This window comes from Lolium rigidum, chromosome 1 (genome assembly GCF_022539505.1).
Source record: "Lolium rigidum isolate FL_2022 chromosome 1, APGP_CSIRO_Lrig_0.1, whole genome shotgun sequence".
In the NCBI taxonomy this organism is placed as follows: Eukaryota; Viridiplantae; Streptophyta; class Magnoliopsida; order Poales; family Poaceae; genus Lolium; species Lolium rigidum.
This window is the reverse complement of record NC_061508.1, coordinates 233,112,465-233,131,254: the sequence shown is the minus strand read 5'-3', so window position 1 is coordinate 233,131,254 and position 18,790 is coordinate 233,112,465. Positions and strand designations below refer to the sequence as shown.

Here is an 18,790-nt window from a genome sequence, read left to right as displayed (position 1 = left end):
TTTCATAAAAATCTAAAATTTATTCCAGAAATACATGTATATGATTGGGATGTACGTGCAATGTTTCGGGCACAAACACGTTTTATTTTAGGCTGTGAAAAAAACAAAAATCTGACATTATATAGGCGTATAGTGTACGTATAGTCTGTCAGAAATTTGTCTTTTTTGTATCTTCCAAAATACAATGTATTTTGGGTTGAAATTTCTGGCGTGCCTGCGGATTATCTGTATGTTTGTGCCTATTTAATATCAATTTTTTTGGAGTTGTGGATATACAAAAAAAATTGGAGTAATTTCTGGAATAAATTTGAGATTTTCCGGAATAAATTGCAGCAGGGGCAAAATGGTGCGCTGGTGCCACCCACAGTGGGGGTTGCTTTTTTTTTTAACAAACCAACTAGTATATCACAGCTTTTTTAGTGCAATTTTGTCACATATTGCTGCAGGGGCAAAATGGTCATCTTAATGCTTAAATTGTACTAGAGGGCCAAATAAAGAACCAACCAAACTTTGTGGGTCATGAAAGGAAGACAAAATTTGGCAGGGCCAAAAAAGAAAGGCAAACTTCATACAGGGCAAATAAGGAATTCTCTCAAAAATCTCAGCCGCACCTTGACGTGCAACTGAAAAATCTAAGTTGCACCTAACTTGCAATTAAAAATCATAGTTGCATGGAGTGAACGAATCGCGATGCAAATCTGTTGGGGCACTAAGTTAATTCTTAGCTAGATGCGAATTAGCAATTCCCTATAATTTATGTGCAATTATCTTTTTCATGTTATTTTCTTCTCTTTTCTTTTGCATGTGTGTGTGCATACGAACTGAACTAGGAAGAGCAGGAGCTTCTTCTAGCTGGCATGTCATATTGGCATGTACCGCACCACGGCAGCACCAGCAGATAGGGGCAGAGTGGTGAGTGAGGCAGCAGAGGAGGAGAGGACAGAGTTTCAAAGGTGGGCAGTGAGTCCGAGAGATTTGTCGAAAAGCTTTTGGCTAGGAGGTTGCAGCTGTGCAACGTACTTCCCCGTGGATTAATGGGATGCTGGCTTGCTGGAATGGAATGGAAGGAGGAAATGGCTAGGGAATGATGGGTTTCCTTGTACCCGTACAAATCTCTCTGTCCGCGCTACCAAAACCCCCCGTTTCCATGCCGTGGCCGCCTTTTGAGGCACCTCCCTCTCGCCCGGGCCTCCAACCCAGCAATCATGCCCAATATATGCCCGTGCCCTGCCTCCCCTCCCCTCTCACCCTCCTTGTTGCTACAGCTCAGCCCCATTTCTCTAGGGCACATGTTGGGGCCTACGTGCCAGTTTATACTCCTCTAGTCCTTGAAAAGTGCGTTTTGGACAACTATCCTCCTCCTGCAACTTTGACCGTTTGTTATTATCGAAATCAACACAAATCTACACATGACCTTCCAATTCAAACATTTACAAATAAATGTAGACAATCCTAGCTTAGAATACGCCCATGTTCACAACCTTTTTTTTAGATCTTTTTTTTTGAGATACCATCTTCACAACCTATGCCCTGTGGCGGAGCTACGTTGAAGCTGACCTGGGCCGACATAGGATCGTCAAGGAGCTTCATCGGCAGTTCTTCCTTCTTCTTCGTCTCCGGGGACATAATTGGGTTTGGGAAGGAGAGGGTATACTTTTTTTTAGCGAATAGGACACTGGCATTAAAAGAAACAACGGACAGTACAAAGCACCCCAAGAAAAACGAAAATTACAACGAGATCCTTGAGAAGCCCTTCATCTTCAACCTCCAGACCGTGTTGACAGCGCGCTGCTACTACCGCTCCTCCCTGAATCGGCCTAACGTAGTTGGTTGCGGACGGGAAGTCGTTGAACTGGTAAAAAAGACTACATCCGTCCTAGAGACGAAGAAGAAGGAAGAATTGTCGATGAAGCTCCTTGACGATCTGAAGATCCCCACAGCCAGATGAAATCCTCGAAGACCACACCACTCCCACAAACCTCTCAACGTTGCCGCCAAGATGGGTTTGAAGCCGGGGAGACTTTATTGCACGAGACGCCACCACCACCACCTGAGCGCCGCCTCTACAAACCTTGACCCTAAAACCGAAGAACGAAGCCCTCAAAATAGGGGGCGGAGCCCTCCCACCGACGAGGGCCGAGATCCACCACGCCTCCATGGCCAGGCCGAGATCATCAGCGGCACCGGCATGAGGCAGGAGGCCGAGATACAATCGTCTGTCGCCTGTCTTGGAACTCGTAATACTATTGACATATGGGACATGTGTCAAGCATCAGGACTATTAGTGTTTGATCTAATGGCCTCGGAGGTTTATCTAAATATACCATTTCTAGCTTATAGCCTATAAGTACGGAGTACTAATTAACATTTCTTGACCAATGTTCCCCCTAATCAAGCACTTTGGTAATTCAAGCTTGTAGTATATTGGTCCAACTCCATTCAAACATTAGCTTTATCGGTACGTGCGGGTCGATCTCGTGAAACGTGTTAACTATTTAGAAATGGGGAGGGAGCGTGTACGTAGGTAGGCGCTCGTGGGGTTTTGGGAGAAGGCGAGGGGGATCTGGATTTGGTTGGGGAAATCAAAGGGGATGTATGTTGTTTGCCCTAACCAAGAGCAAAAAAGCTAATGTAATTAACTTGGATCCACGCACGATCCATCGGCTTTCGCCGTACGTTGAACGCTTCATGGCTTTGCCCAGCCTATAGGATCGAGTTAGGACACCCATGCATGCATGATACGTTGGCAGGTTATTATACACTTGCTGCGTGTCCGTGGTTGACCGGTAGGCTCCGCGGCACTCATGGCTGACCCGTGAATATTCTTCTTGTCCTCTCTGTTACGCTCGTCTGCTCTGTCCAGTAATCATGCTACACCAGCCCAACCTGTGTATATATTATTCATGATGTTCATCACCTGAGTACAACACAAAATTGTACTCGTAGTATTCATACGTACTCCCTCCGTAAAAAAATAAGTGTCTTATTTTTGTCTAGATACAGATGTATTTTGATATATTTTAGCTCTAGATACATCTGTATCTCCCTTACTTTAGCACGGAGGGAGTAGCAAATAGAGCGACGCATTCCGATATTACTAGTGCTCTCTCCTTCAATAATATAAAAACATATATCTTTTGTGCATTCACTCATTTTAGTTAGTATTAGTCTATCTTTAATGTGTAGATTCACTCATTTTGGTGTGTATCTAGGTCACTATGAAATGTTTAAATGGTCTCATAATAGCTTTGAACAGAGGGAGTATTGGTTTCTGTGGCAAAAGTTGGACATGCTCTTGATTGGCTTGGAGAAGCATTTACGTTACTCTACCTACGGTGGTTTGATTTGGCTTCTTACATATACCTGTTGGCAACCTGCTAGTCCTTAGACGTAACTCCATTGTTTGCTCTAAAACGTATAAGGATATGGCCAGTGATTTCTGCTGCTCGATCTACCTACCATGATTTGGCTTCTTCCACACTTTTTGGCAACCTTGTCCTGGGCGTAACTCCATTGTTTGCTCTAAAATGTATAAGGGGGGTGGTCAGTGACGGCACGTATGAATGTCTAGTCAAAATTAGCATGTGGGTTGGCGACACCGTGAAAGCAACGCCATTATATTTTAGCATGTGGGCGCGCACAATTTTTCTCTGTTTCTGTAGGGCGGATTCAAACATTATTAGCTAGGAGTACATCTTGGCTAGCTACCAGTCTTTGTGTGCTGGTTGGGTTTTCGTTGAGTACATTTGTACAGTATACTACTAAGTCTGATCATCATCAAAGTTTTCTGCTGAGTACATTTGTGCAGCTGGCTGGCTGGCTAGGTTATGTTTGCTGGTGTACGCTGTAGCTGCACGTAGGAATAGTACGTGTAGCTAGCTAGCTATCTAGCTAGGGTGGCGTACGTCTACTTGACCAACACCTTTGAACAAAAAAAAAAAAAAATTCATGCTCGCTATGCTCGGACAGCGGCAGCAGTCTATACTACTGACTGAGTACAGTAGACACATCAAAGTTGTTCTTCTGCAGCCATGCATAAGGCTGACAGGTTGCATTATGGATTAGCAGCTCTCGAGTACTAACAATCCATCCATCCATCGTTTACTACAGGGCAGAGATCCCTTTTCCCCTCCTGGGTTTGCGGACAGGTGATCATGATTCATGAGCGGCAGCAGCAATCAAGATACCGATCGATGGGTATGTGGTCAAATTACTACAAGCTAGCTACGCATGCCCTAATTGATTCGGACTGGTAGCCATAGATGCATGTCGTCCTCGATCCATCGATCGTGACTGTCTGGAGGGGAGGAGTAGATGGATGGTGAGTGTGATTTGACAAACAAATGATGCATCCCTCAGCTCTCGATCACGAATGGACATTGCTCCCCGTTTGGCAGAAAAAGGAAATGCTTCTGGTTTCTTGCATGCCAGAGGAACATATGGTGGAGAATTTAATTTTTTCTTGAAGAAAATGACATCGGAAAATGCTAGAAAATGAATTCAGTTCCCTCGAAACAAGAAAGGAAACTACATTAGTTGTGCACATAACTTTATTTCCAAAAAGGGGCAGCCCGGGCCTCTTCATCAATTGATGCATATGCATATGACTAGCCTACCATAGCACTGCCCAGAGAGTGGGGGAAGAAGACAAACTAGTACTAACATTTTGAATCGCCATGACAATGGATCGATGCTCATGAACAAGCCATGATGTTTGCGTCGAATCTGAGGCAAAAAGGAAAGGCTGAAAAGAGGAGGATGCATGGCAACTGATGTAGTGTGTGTTGGAGCCTTGGAGCTGGGATGGCGGCCTATATTCGTGATCGAGTACTAGCAGGTAGCCCTAGGATGCTAGCTAACTAGCTGGATCAGCTGATTCACTTCACTTGCTGTTGTGCTGAATTGGAGCGGGCAGGCAGGTTGGGGCCCTGGACCTGAACAAAGCGCGCCCCCTCTCCTCTATACCCTTCTCACTTTTTTCACAACTTTTTTCACGGCGCCAAGTTGTAAAGGGTGAAGAGACATGCATGGAAACTGCAAAGTTGCCTCGCTTTTACAAACCGCAACTTTTGGCAGGATCTTCCCTAGTTACTTTCATCTACGTGCTCTTGTTCGTAGCAGCTCAGAGCATCCCCACTCTGGCGCTCCCCACGCCCAAATCCGGACGAAACTACCGCCGGATTGGACGAAATTAAGTCGTGGGGAGTACCATATTTCCAGTCGTCCACCCGGAGTTTGGCGGATAGAGTTTAAATTCAAACAAATCGCCGTCCCGCGCTACAAGTACGGGCAGTTGATCGGCAAAAGGAGCAAAAGGATCAGCCACGGATCGGCGATCGGAGGGAAATTACACGGAGACGGGCTCGTCGGCAGTCCCGGCCGGCACGGCGGTGTCCGACGGACCGAGTTCCTCACACGCCGTGGCCGAAGCGGCTGCGGCGGGCGACGATGAAGCAGCGGCGGTGGACATCGAAGCAGCCGCGAGTCGACGAGGTAGATGGTGAGGTAGACGAGGTAGGAGCCGGCGGAGACGACGTAGTGGCTCGGAGGATGTCGTTGCGGTGGCCCTGGTACCAATTCCTCGTCTCCTCGTCCATCGGTTCCATGTCGCCGCCGCCCATGAGGAACGCCAAGTCCGTGTTCCTCTTCTTCGCCGCCACCGTCGTCTTCGGCAGGGCGATCCGGGCGCCTTGGTTGGCGAGCATCTCCCGCCACCTGCCGTCGAACTTGTCGTTCCTCCCGTCGGCGTGCGATCTCAAGTCGGCCCAGCACTTGTCGATCGACGCCCGCATCCTGTCGGCGGGATTGTCCGTCCATTTGAGCTCTTTCTCGCTTCTTCGGCCGAGCTCGGGCGCCCTTCCGCCGCGCAAGCCGGCGGAGCGTCGGGGTTGTACTCGCTCGGTCTTGCTTTTCGAGAGGGACGTGCGAACTTCCTTCCACTTCTCGCACTTCTCGAGGCGGGCGTAGACGTTGAGGAACTTGAACTGCAGGCCGGTGTCGTCCGTGTACATGTCCAAAGCTCGGCGCAGGCTGGGAAAAAGAGCACGGCGATACGGGTCAGCTAACGACGATGTACCTCGGTGGTGTAGGGCCGGCGGATCATACCCTTTGCTCCAAGTCGTGGCCGCTGATCGGCCGTTTGTCGATCTCCTCCTGTACGCCGTGCCATTTGCTGCACGCCGTCCGCATGATCCCCCAATGGGTGGCCATTGCCTTGTCTCCCCGGTACACGTTCATGTTCGTCTTGTTGAAGTAGGGATCGACGAGCTTGCGTTCCTCGTACGCCTGCCTCACTCGAAACCAGTATGTGTCGAACGACTGATTGGCCCCGATTATGCCGTTCGTGGACACGGTCATCCAAACTTCGGCGAGGCACTCCTCTTCCTTCGGCGTCCATTTGATACGCGGTTCGGCAGGTGGCGAGTCCTTCTTCCTCTTCTTCTTCCCCTTCGACAGGTTGGCGGCGGCTTCAGTTGGCTCTTCTTCTTCCTCGCCTTCTTCTTCGACGGCTTGGCTTCCGTCGGCAACATCCTCCGATGCTCGTTGCGCGCCGCCACAGCTGCCGTCGCCCTCGTCTCCTCTTGCGTGAAGAACCCCGGGCACGCAGCGGCGGCGGTCATGAAGAACCCCGGGCTCGCAGCGGCGGCGGCGGAGCCGGAGGTGATCATCTCGTGGATCTCCTCTTCGTTCGGCGCCGCCATCGCACCGAACGCGAGCAGCCCTCGTCGCAGGGCCGGCGAGGTGCCCTCGAACAGGCCGCCGCCGCCGACGTCAAGCTCGGGCGGCGACGGTGTGGGCTTGGACGGTTGGACGTAGGCGCCCTCTTGGAACACGGCAGTCGGCGACGGCGAGTACAGCGAAGGCGAGAAGGAAGACGGGGAACTTGTTGTACCTTGCGTCGGCCATTGGCCGGGAACACGCCGCCGCTATAGGCCATGCTGATTAACCTCAATTGTTCGTCTTGGGCCGCCTCCGCCGACCTCTTGGCGGCGGCTCTTTTCACCCTCTCCGCCCGGCGCTTGTTTCCACGTCGCGCCGTTTCTCGTCCGCCGCCCACTCGGCGTTCGACATGCCCGGCGGCTTCGTCTTCTTCTTCCGCATCTTCCTCGCCGGCGCCTTCGGCGGCATTGTGGTGGACGAGAAGACGAGGAGGAGAGTGGTGGTGGACGAGAAGACGCCGCCAGGAACTGGAGCCGGAAGACGAGGAGATTGGGGGATTTCGGCGGGAGAGAATGGGGATATGCAAGCAAATTGGAGGGAATGGGGATATGCAAGCAAATTGGAGGGAAAATCACAGGCTTTGGTTTTCCCGTCGCCGACTACGCGGGTCCACACGCCGTTTCGCGCCAAAATCTTTCGTCCGGAGTCCCCGAGCGCGCCCCGGGGGGCCGGGGGTGGCGTGGGCTCGCCGGATGGATTAAGGGCCAAATCCGGACGAAAACGAGGAACCGGGGGCGCGACTGGGCCGAATTTCGCCGTCCGGATGGAAAAAACGTCGCTCGGGGGCCTCGTCGGGGGGACGAGTGGAGATGCTCTCAGCAGCCGTGCCTAATTGCTGCCTACGTTGGTTTCTTTCTCGAGACGAGCAAGGAATATGCTCTATGTTGCCCAAAAGGGAAACGTAAATCAATCGCCACAGTTTTTCTCTCCTCTTTGTCCATGTTTTTCTGAGCACAATTTTCTATCTTCCTGTTTTTAGATGCGTAGCCAATACGAGCAAGGAACCATCTCTCGAAGCTAAAGAGAAATGTTCCCACGCGAACAAATGTAGAGGGAGAGAGAGGGGAATGAGCTTTAAGGGAGCTACAAGAGAAAGAGGGAGGCCCCGGGCACTGACATGGAATTGATGGTGTTTGTTTGATCCAATTGATCGTGGCCTATTTCGAGTGATTTTCCCTCTACGTCTGCACACCTCCACAGTAGTATAATGTACGTGTCTAGTCACTTTACAAGGAAATGGAGAAAAAGGCAAGAGCTATCATTGGACGGTAGGTGTTACAAATTTACAAGCAAGCACAATCCCTTGAAATAACTAGAGTAATCACAACTCGGTGTATAAATATATAGGATAATTTCCGCATCGTATTCGTTTCTGAATCTGTTAAAAAAAAGTCCATATACGGTTTGAACGAATCTGACAGACAAGGATATCTGATTCTAAACTTGACACCGGATGTAGAGTCCAAACTTATATGATACTAGGCTATTAAAGCACTCGCCAGTATTATCCTAACACTTGTGTTTGGCTTATTGCATCCACATGAACATACTTTGTTCATGTGGTTCCTTCAGCGCAAAGTCTTTCTCACAAAGGATAGTCCGGCAAGAGGAATTGGCATGGTAGCAAGACTAGTTGTTTTGTGATAATAAAATTGTAAGCTGGTGTATTATTGTGGCATCTTCATGTGTTATTACCTTTCGATGGTTGATAATAAAATAAGAATGCCATATAGATTATATCAATGGAGAGTTTGGCGTACTTCCCCTTTTCGAAAAAAGTGGCACCAACGTGCCTACTAGTGTCCCTCCATGTGTAGTAGTTTGCTTCGACTGCCGTCGTCCCTCACGGCCATCTCCAGTACCTCATCCGCAGTGAACGGTGGCGGCCGCGTAGAGAGGGCTTGCACCTGGCGACGTACTTCTCCCTGGACTCCATCATGAACTTCCTCTCGCACTACTAGAAAAAAAGGATATTAGTGGTGCACCTTACCAGTGGCGCACCGTGCGCCACTACTATCGCACCACTGGTATCTGGCTTACCAGTGGCGGACCATGTGGTGCACCACTGCTAAAAACACTAGGTGCGCCACTAGTAAGTAAGTAGGTGCGCCACTGCTAAATTTTTGCAATCTGGATCTTGCACATTTTTTCGAATTTTTTTGCTCATTTTGTTGTCTGAATTATTTGCATTTTCCATGTTCATGCTAATGCTCATAACCTAGTAGTTGGCCGGAGGAGGGAGATGTTGGAGGAGAGAGGGAGGAGAGGAGAGGATGTAGGAGAGAGGGGGAGTGGGGAGGATGGAGGAGAGAGGGAGGAGAGGATGGAGGTGCGCTGGAGAATTTGAAGGAGAGGAGAGGAGGAGGAGGAGAGAAAGAGGATTGTGTGGGAGGAGGGAGGTGGGTGGGTGATGGATAAGGGTAGGTCGCCGACCATCCAATTCAAATTTCGAGGGAGGGAAGTTAGTAGTGGTGCACCCATGAGTTGGTGCGCTATTGCTAAAAAAAATTGGAGGGCTGTTTCAAATTTCGTAGGCAGGAAGACTAGTAGTGATGAAAAAAGTCTTGTTTCTTTTTTAATTTTTGACTTTGGGGATGTAAAATTTTCTGTAGATATATTTTCATATAAAACAATGTTTTGATCCGAGGTCGTATGTAGCTAGAAAAGTCGTTTCACTGAAACATGATGTCATTTTGCATAATATATCAAAATTCATGTTTGTTAATTTTCAATTAAAATTAGATGACATAACACATGGTCATCTCGAACGATTTTTTTTTGAATTTTCTAACATTTTATTTTATTTTGTTAACTAAAAAGTTGATTCGTGGGGTCGGGGGTGTGCCACTGGTAAGTGGTGCCCAATATTCCCCCCCCCCCCCCCCCCCCCCTCCCCTACATGGTGCATCACTTATGGCTAGGCCTTTTTCTAGTAGTGTCGCGGTCGCTCCTAGGGCAGGCCATGGACTCGGGACAGAGCTCCACGACCTTCTCCGGCATGGTGGGCTTGTAGCGTAGCAACGCGGCGTACTGGGTGAGCACATGCAACATGTACTTGTAGACGAGAAATATGTCCATCTTCCATCTCGCAAAGCCGCTGCCTTCCTGATCCATGCACCACGCCTGCCCCGGGTGGGCGTTGCCTAAGTCGACGGTGAGCTTGATGGCGTGGCACTTGTTGGCGAGGTCGACGGATTCGTAGTGTTTTCCAGCGATGAGCCCCCGCGAGACGAAGTCCTTGTGGGGTGTGTCAAGGGCGAGTCGCATGCGAGGATATACTCCTCGCTCACTGGCCACGCTCTCCCAGATCTTGTACCTGTATCGGCACTGCATAATCCCTTGCAATAATTTACAAGCAAGCACAATCCCTTGAAATAATTAGAGTATCACAACATTTGACAATCAATACATAGGATATACTACCAGTAATTACGTGAGAAGGCGATTGGGAGGAGATGAAGTAAAACTCATATAGGGTTTACGTCCACCTAGCCGGCGACCACGTTAGTCCGCTCCATCTTTGGTGGCCTTACAGCCTTAAAGGCGTGGGGGACCACATCCCCTTATCGGCTGGAGGTTTTCCGTTTTTTTGTTTGGATTGTTTTCAGTATTTTTTTTTCGAGATGGTCAGGGCGGTAGCTATATCCTGAAGTCGGAATAAGATACTCCCCGTCCTATCCTTGCTCCGGTGATGCCTCTAGTGCCGGTGGAAGTCGCATGAAGTCATGTGTACAGCGGATCTCTTAGGATTCAACCGGTTTTCATGTTTATCGGTGTGATTTCAAGTTAGTCTCTTCCGATCTACAACTGTCATTATTGGCTATGTTGCTGCTTCAGTGTGCTAGTCCTTTAGAGTCTTAGCATGACAGTTGTCCACTAAAGCAAGCTCTACTACCACAATCTTTACTTGGCTCCGGTGATGGAGGGGCCAGGATGGCCACACACTTTCAACTTATGCCAGTGTTTGTAGTTGTTGCTTTGTGATCCAATGGCATATTTGTCATTTTAATTATTTTTAAGCTGTTTGTACTGTTGTTGATGATTATTAATTGATCCACAGAATTTTCACAAAAAAAGTAATAATAAGACATAGCATATACTATGTAGCCAAGAACAAAAATACATGCTAAAATACGCAGATCAGAATTTTCTATGAATATTGTCCTCTCTAATCAAATGAACAAGACAATGATGGCTAATCAGATAGAGTACTAAAACCAAAATATATTCTATGAATGTTGTCCTCTCTATACACAAAGCGACACAGCTGTGACGCTGATTTTTTTTGTAGGCAAAGCTCTGACGCTGAAATGGTAATTAAGAGCTCATGTATTCCGATCAAAGAGATCCGGAATCTCCAAACGGCTCCTCGCGTGAGGCAGCTGGCTTGGTGCAGCTGCGTGCTGAGTTGCCATTAGAAGGTGCAACCGGCGAGCAAGCGTGATAGAAGGTCCAACGACTTTCGTAGTGGAGAACTGGAGATCATGTCGCTGAAAATCATCTCGGAGATCAGCACTGCAACAGCCATCCATTCGAAGCAGGAAAGGAGGAATTAAACAAAGGATGGGTCTATTGAAATTGCCGGCTATATTGAAATACAATCACCAACCAATCTGGCTATGCTTTCTATTGTTCTACAAGGTCTCAAATTGTCCAGCTCAACCACAACTTGTATTAAATGGGTAGTAAGCCGAAGCTAAGTACAACCATACTTATAAAGACATCAACTATGGGGACAACAAAGTAGTACTTACTTAAGCAAACTTATGATATTAGATTCACCTCAAACCAAATGATTTCTTTATATGTCATTGCACAGTACATTTCTTTCTTTGTGTCTTAGGCTCTTAGCAACTGGAGATAAAAAGCTACATGGGTCTAGAAGTCTAATGATCGCGAAATATATATTCAGTCACAAAAAACTAATGACTGTTATGTTCCACTCTACTGCCCATTTCAGATTTCTGCCATCGATGTTGTTATAGGAAATAACAATCAAGTCTTTGAAGACAATCAACGCCCTACAGGAAATACACAAGCAAAAAATAATCAATCAACTGACCTACATCATGTTACTACAAATTAAATGTACTAAATACCATACAGTATATGCTAGTTTACCTTGTAAATATGTCTTAGGCTCCTTTCGGTTGTCAGGCCTTCGTCCCAACAGGGATGTAATCAGCCTGGGGTGTGAGTGGAACCGGTGCCTCACTCTAATCCCCGACAGCTGCAAACCCGAATTCCCCTCCACAAGGCTGATGTTTTCTGTCTGTTCGGTTATGTAGCAGCAAAACAAGGTTGCTGGATTTAGAAATTGCTGCACAACAACAACAACAACAACAACAACAACAACAACAACAACAACAAGGCCAGAATAGAATATTCGGCGAACTAACATTAAAAAGATGGATGATAATCATCTCGAAAATACTACTGATATTAATAAAATATTAGGAATAAATACAATAATATTATCAGAATAACACCAATAAATTACAAGGCTTGCATAGTTTCTGCATAAAGTAACAAGGAGTCTTTGGGGCAAAATATTTCTGCTATTTGAGTAACAGTCAACAACTCCAGGCATTAAATAAAACAAAGCTCATCCAATGAAACAATAGGATTTCAACAATAGCTTAGAAGTTATTGACGACAAACACATGAGAAATCTGCATCTAGGGCCTCCTTGTGCGAGACAGTAGTATAACCTGAATAACCAAATTAATTTGGTCAGTCCACTTGGACAACTACTCTTAGCAATGTACCGAAAGTTATCATGGCCTTAGCACATGGAGAAATTACCAAATTAGCTTGGATATTATGATTCAAATTTCACAATAGTTGGAATAATTAGATACTGGGGTGCAGAAACATACTCCAAGTCCATGCATGTCAAAGGTCACACAAGTATAAGCTTATTAGACTAAACAAAAGGGTCATAATTTTGAGAAATTTCTCATATCTTTTACTTGAATGATGCAGTTTAGTCTACTGAGGTCTCCACTTCAGATCCATCAAAAGCTTATGCCCTACCACATTCTACCACTGACCACTTTAATTATGACTCGGTCATAGCTGAAGCCCTTTCAGTTTCGTAGTACATAAGCATAAGCACCTCATATGGACCTTACCAACATAGTCGAGATGATGACGACCAACCACGGTTGAGATCAACCATGCATGAAAAGATCAATCAGAAATGATATTAACCGCAAATGCCAAGTACGAATAAACGTATATGTCCATTGGCACTGAAACTAACTCAGGTTATTTCATGGTTTGGGATGGAAATGCTTGCGAAGACATAACATTGTACAAGAAGCCATCATGAGAACTTGCAGAATTCAAATTAGGATTCACCAATGTACTGCTTGCTTAGTAAACAAGATGGCTGATGCATTACTAAACTAACTACTATGGTGGTACTGAGCCTAACTCAAATTAGAAGTAACCAATGTACTACTAAATTAAGTCAGCTTAACGCACTGGTTGGGAAGAACATTTGTGTACAACCTAAAGAAGCAAAAACAAAATGGGAACCTAACAGTAGACATAAGCATCAGACCAAACAGTTGACAATTACATCAATTATTAGTACTTTGTGCAGTTAGACAAAGAGAGATGGAAATTTCGTTGTTACTGAAACAAAATCAGGTTCTAATTTCATGGTTTGGGAGGTGTATTCTACAGGACTGTGGCACCATTTGTCTTACTGAACTAAGCTCATTTCTTTCCCATATGAATGTGGTCATGAAAGAAAAGAAATGAACCTATACACAACAATATGACAATGTATTGATTCCATATGCAGAAAAACAAGAGAACCAAATCACTTGTAGAATTTGTAGAATTTGCAGAATTTACCTTCACTAGGTTGAGATCCAAGGTTCCAAGGGTCAGGCAAAGGATCCCAGCTTGGCAGCAACTCGTACTCTCCGTTTCTTGCTTGGGCACAGACGCTGTGAAAAAAAATATACAGGTTATACTGCAGCAATCAAATGCAACATTGCATAGCTATGATACATATGAAAATATCACCCAGAATGATTTCATACATGTTTATATCATTGGGACATGCAACACAGTAACTCACTTTTCCTTGTAGTATATCATGCTGTACAAAATACAACTACAGGCAAGGATTGGATGTTCAAACAATCTCTCACGCTCAAGCAGCCTTATTCACATGAATCGATGTTCGTCAGCAGCATTAACAATGCAATCTTAGAAACAGGGGATGAAAGTAGAGCATGATGCTACAGTTATACCTCTCACGAATCAGCACACGTTTGGTCTTACAACGCATACAGATAAATAAAATTAAATCATGTAGAAAAGAACTTGTATCTCCAGGTAAAGGAGGCATGGCAACGCGATAGTATCATCAACGGTAGACGGACAATCTGTTATCCTGGAGGAACAAGAACATTCCAATGGCAACCTCGCGCTGATTTCTGTTCATGGACAGCATACCCAGGGACTAAAGGTCAGCTGCCACCAGCCAGAGGAGATCGAGCTAGACCCAGACAGACGTACACGGAAGAGGTACATGATGGAGGCAAGCCACCAAGAACTGAAGCCGCCCGCAGCTCCTCAATCGTCTCGATCCAGAGCGAGAACCCTAAACCTAGAGAGGGGGAAGGGGGCGGTGGGAGCCTGGGAGGACGAACAGCTTACCAGCGGCAGGATTCCGTCGTGGGCGAGGGACGATGGAGATGCGGAGGACCCGTCACTGCTGCCACCGGGACGCCAAGGTCGCCTCCTAGTCGCGCCGCCGCGAGTTTCTGTCGCTCAGCTCGGGATTTCTTCCACAGGTTGGGAGACGATGATTGGATCCACCGTGGAATGAGTGGGTTCAGAGGGGTTTGGGCGGGATGAGTTCCCGGTCGAGCGTAACCGAATGCGTGGTTGCAGTTGAACCAGGATTAAATCTCGCCCGAGCTGATCCGCGCGGGTTGACGCGGAATGTGCCGCGTTTCCGGCCAGGTGGGGCTAACCCGACGGAGCCTTAGCCTAGCCTCCTCAGCAACCACCTACAAGAGGGGGAAAACATGTCATTAAAAATAAAGCAACAAAATTTAGAATGCTTGCCATGTCAAATCACTATACATTGTCATCAGAGTCACTCCAGTCTACATGTTCTATGTGGCAGTCTGGGAGATATACGTTCAAGTGACCGCCGGCGTAGGCATTAGCATTGTCAGGGTGCTCCTGCTCAGCACCTCCATTTTTTGTGCAACCATACCAGTGACCTTTATATTTTAGGGAAAAAGAGAGGTGTTTGTCAGTTAAATATATCAAATAGCCGATAATGAAAACGTAACAATAACTGAATACCCCCTCTTTCCCAAAATAGGATGCATATAGTTTTTGGTCAAAGTCAAACTTCCGAAGTTTGACTAACTACATGCAAAAAAATATAAGCATCTACAATAACAAATGCACATAATATGAATTATAATTCACGATGGTTCTAACAATTAATATTGGTTCGAGATTATAAATGTTGACGTTTCTATATAGTTAGTCAAACTTTAAAAAGTTTTTGACTTTGACCAAAAACTATATGCATCTTATTTTGGGGAGGGACGAGGGAGTATTTATAAAGTCATTACACATGACTGCACGAAGCAATTTGAGATATTACAAATTAATGGTCAAAGATAATGGAGATAAAGGGAAACATGATTATATGACTCAATAGGCAAACAGAACAGGTCAACATGGTAAACAGCATATAGTGCAGTCAGAAACACATTTACAGAGATATCTAACAGAAAAGTTCTAGTAGTGTGACCACCCAGACTGTATTTCAGCAGCACTTGATCTAAGAGAAGATACAGTACCTTTATCAACATCGATGCGTAAGTGTGAGTCCAACAAAGAATAGATTGTCCAGTTGCTCTAATAGAATAGATTGTCCACGCCAGAGTCAAAATCACCGGCACCTTTAATCTATGCACTGAAATTCCAATGATAATAGCATCAACTCTTCTTATAAATGGTATTACATCTCTCAGAAATAAATTGGTAATGCAGAGCATCTTTGAGTTCATGTGCCAGATCCTAAAACAAGGAGAATTTTCTGGATAATTGTTACATGAATGAATAAGATAATAGCAAGACACAATGCCACAACGGAACAGGGATGGAGAGCAAGAGAGCAGACCCCCAAAATATTGTGATTGTCATTATACTTTTCCACCAAAATCTTGAACCAATAGGCGCATCCGTTTTCCCAATTGCTTCCAACTTTGATATTTCTTCCTCGTGCCATCAAGCCCATGAAGAGATTTTCGTATAGCCATATCCACTAGAGAAACCCCATCTTGGTTGCACCTAATTTATAACAGAGAATTCTAAATGCTTAGTAGATTGCACTTTCTCAAAAGTGAGGAGTGCAAAGTGATTCCAAGTAATATGTCAAATGTTATCAGCCTTTCATTGGGTTATAGTGAAAAGTTTGCAGGCAAGGCTGTTGAAAGAAAAGAACCAAACAGCTCCTGAGTTGACGCTTGATCGAGATGGTCCATGGAAACAAGTAACACAAAGATAAAGCAGAACTGAACAGCTATCAATGCCTATATGTTCTCAATGGATAATTATACTTCTATTTTAGATTTTAAAAATCCATTTTGAAATCCCCAACTTAGCGTACTCTTATACCATACTGTTTTGAATGGATAATGGAGCTTACTGCTCTGGCTATCAACTCTTTCACAAATGAAGTTACAAAAAATAAATGCTTCCTCAACTTTATGTGGATCCGGAATGGCAGAACAGGAAGTTAAGTCGAACTATGATTATATTGCAACTACATAGCCCTGTTTGTGCCCACAAAACGAGCTAAATTAACAAAAAAAACTTGATCTAGATAGAAGTTCAGAAGCGTTACATTTTTGGGTGCAGACGGTCATGAAGATGGCAACAATATAGCCTCGTTAGCTTCCTGGCAAGCTCTCTTTGAATGGGTCGACCAGATGAGGATATATCGGGGTGGAACAGTCCCTCAAGGTCAACCCTGATGTGAAATTCAAACCCCAATCAGGGGCCGCCCGGGCCTAAAGGCATGACGATGAAATGCAGCTTCTTGTCCCGATGGCGCGGCGACCGCGGTGGTGTCATGAGCCGGTGCCGCTGCTCTTCGAGACGTCGACAATTGCACAGCATTGTCTTGCGTGGGCGGCGGCCTGTCTTGGGTGGAGGCTAGGGTTTCTTTGCTTCGGTCGGATTTTGGGTGGAAGGGGAAAGCGAAAAAAAATAGACGGTCCAGTTGTTTGTGATGTTGTCAAATAAAATACATCGATTGGACATGCCACAAAGCGCTCGTGGCCTAATGGACAAGGCATTTGACTTCTAATCAAAGGATTGTGGGTTCGAGTCCCACCGAGCGTGAGCCTTTTTTTCTCTTCCTATCTTCTTCTTTTTTTGCTTATTTACTGGCCATCCACTTGACTTGCTTCGATTGGATATGTTGTACTCCCTCCGTCCATAAATAGATACCAAAGGTTTATTTAAATTTAGATGTATCTATACACTAAATCGTGACTAGATACATTTAAATTTAGATAAACTTATGTCATCTATTTATGGACAGAGGTAGTATCAAATTTCGTGGAATTCCGATTGAATACCAAATTTCGTGGAATTCCGATTGGATACGTTGTACCAAATTTCGTGGAATTCTTCATATATGGCTAAATTTATGGTTCATTTTCAACATTGTCCACACCCAAGATTTATGGAGCGCATGTGCAAGTGTGTAACCCAAGCGCCCAATGTTCTCCTAACTCGTCCTCCACGACACTACTAGGAAACAAGCTATTGCCGGCATACCTATTTGGCTTATTGCTGGCGCACTAGAGCCCGCCGGTGGTAACGTCTTATCGTCGGCGCACCAGATTTCCGCCGGTCGGAATAGGCCGGCGGTAACGTCTTATCGTCGGCGCACCATCTGGTGCGCCGGTAGTAACTTGATTTGTTACCAGCGCACCAGCCTAGTGCGTCGGCGGTATATTTTCCAGGATTCAAAAAAAAGGTCGATCTAGATCTAGATCGACTTTAGTGGGAGATGCATGGTCGTGGTCATCTGCGTGGTCGTGGGAATCATCGTTGAAGGCCAGAGAGTAGGTGGTCGCGTAGAAGCTCGCCGGAGTGACAGGAGGTGGTCGTGGAGAAGCTCGCCGGAGGGTGGTCGCCGGAGTGAGAGGAGCTTCTTTGCCAATGAGTACCTTGAGGAGGTGCTCGCTGGAAGGAGGGATATGAAGGAGTAGGGAGGAGGAAGAGAGGAGGAGAAGAGGAGGAGGAGGAGGAGAAAAAGGAAATGAGGACGAGGAGAAGAAAAGGAGGGAGGAAGAGAGGAGGAGGAGAAGTAAAAAGAAGAGGGGAGAAGAGAGAGAGAGAATGTCGAGCCGTTGTTGGCATATATATCCTAGCTAGGTTACCGCCGGCGCACTAGATATGATGGTGCGTCGGGGGTATTTTTTGCAACTTTTTCTAAAACCTGAAAAAACTTTGTTTTCCTTTTCAAATTTGAGGAATCTAAAAATTCTCTAAATGTCTAGAGGGAGTTGAAATCGAATGTAAAATTTTGCGTAGATACATCTTGATATAAAAAATGTTTTTCATCAGAGGTCGTATGTAACCAGAAATCTCAATTTACCGAAACATCATGCCATTTTGCAACAAAAAAGTCAAAATTCATAGTTGTTAATTTTGCTTAAAACTAGATCATCACATAACACATGGGTATCTAGAAGGATTTTATTTTTTAAATTTTCTATCATTTTCTTTTATTTTTCAAAACTAAAAAGGCGTTCCATGGTGTGTGTGGAGGGAAAATGGAAAATGTTGATGCGCTAGCGGTAAGTGGGCTCGGATTTTTGGTCTGGCCCGAACCTGTTTGAACCTTATCTCCTGCGCGTCCGAAACATGGTGCGCTACCAGCAACATGGACATGTTTGAACCTTATCTTCGGAGGTAAGTGGGCTCGTATTTAGCACCGGCGAGTACCTTTTTTAGCGCGCTGGAAATAGCGTTTGTGGCTATAAGTTATTTCCTAGTAGCT

General features: G+C 45.7%; 2 long non-coding RNA genes and 1 other non-coding gene across 3 annotated transcripts; 1 reads left to right on the top strand and 2 right to left on the bottom strand.

The window, feature by feature from the left end:
• Positions 1-11,508: 11,508 nt before the first annotated feature.
• LOC124683316 lies at positions 11,509-14,665 on the bottom strand. Its single transcript, XR_006996631.1, has 4 exons — positions 14,401-14,665; positions 13,588-13,682; positions 11,842-12,431; positions 11,509-11,741 (listed from the first exon to the last, which is right to left on the bottom strand). It is a non-coding gene; the product is annotated as an uncharacterized LOC124683316 (long non-coding RNA).
• Positions 14,666-14,697: 32 nt separating this feature from the next.
• On the bottom strand, positions 14,698-16,824 carry LOC124683315. Its single transcript, XR_006996630.1, has 5 exons — positions 16,619-16,824; positions 15,893-16,062; positions 15,570-15,685; positions 14,833-14,975; positions 14,698-14,756 (listed from the first exon to the last, which is right to left on the bottom strand). It is a non-coding gene; the product is annotated as an uncharacterized LOC124683315 (long non-coding RNA).
• A 221-nt stretch (positions 16,825-17,045) lies between these two features.
• On the top strand, positions 17,046-17,118 carry TRNAR-UCU. The gene has a single exon. It is a non-coding gene; the product is annotated as a tRNA-Arg (tRNA).
• The last annotated feature ends 1,672 nt before the right edge of the window (positions 17,119-18,790 follow it).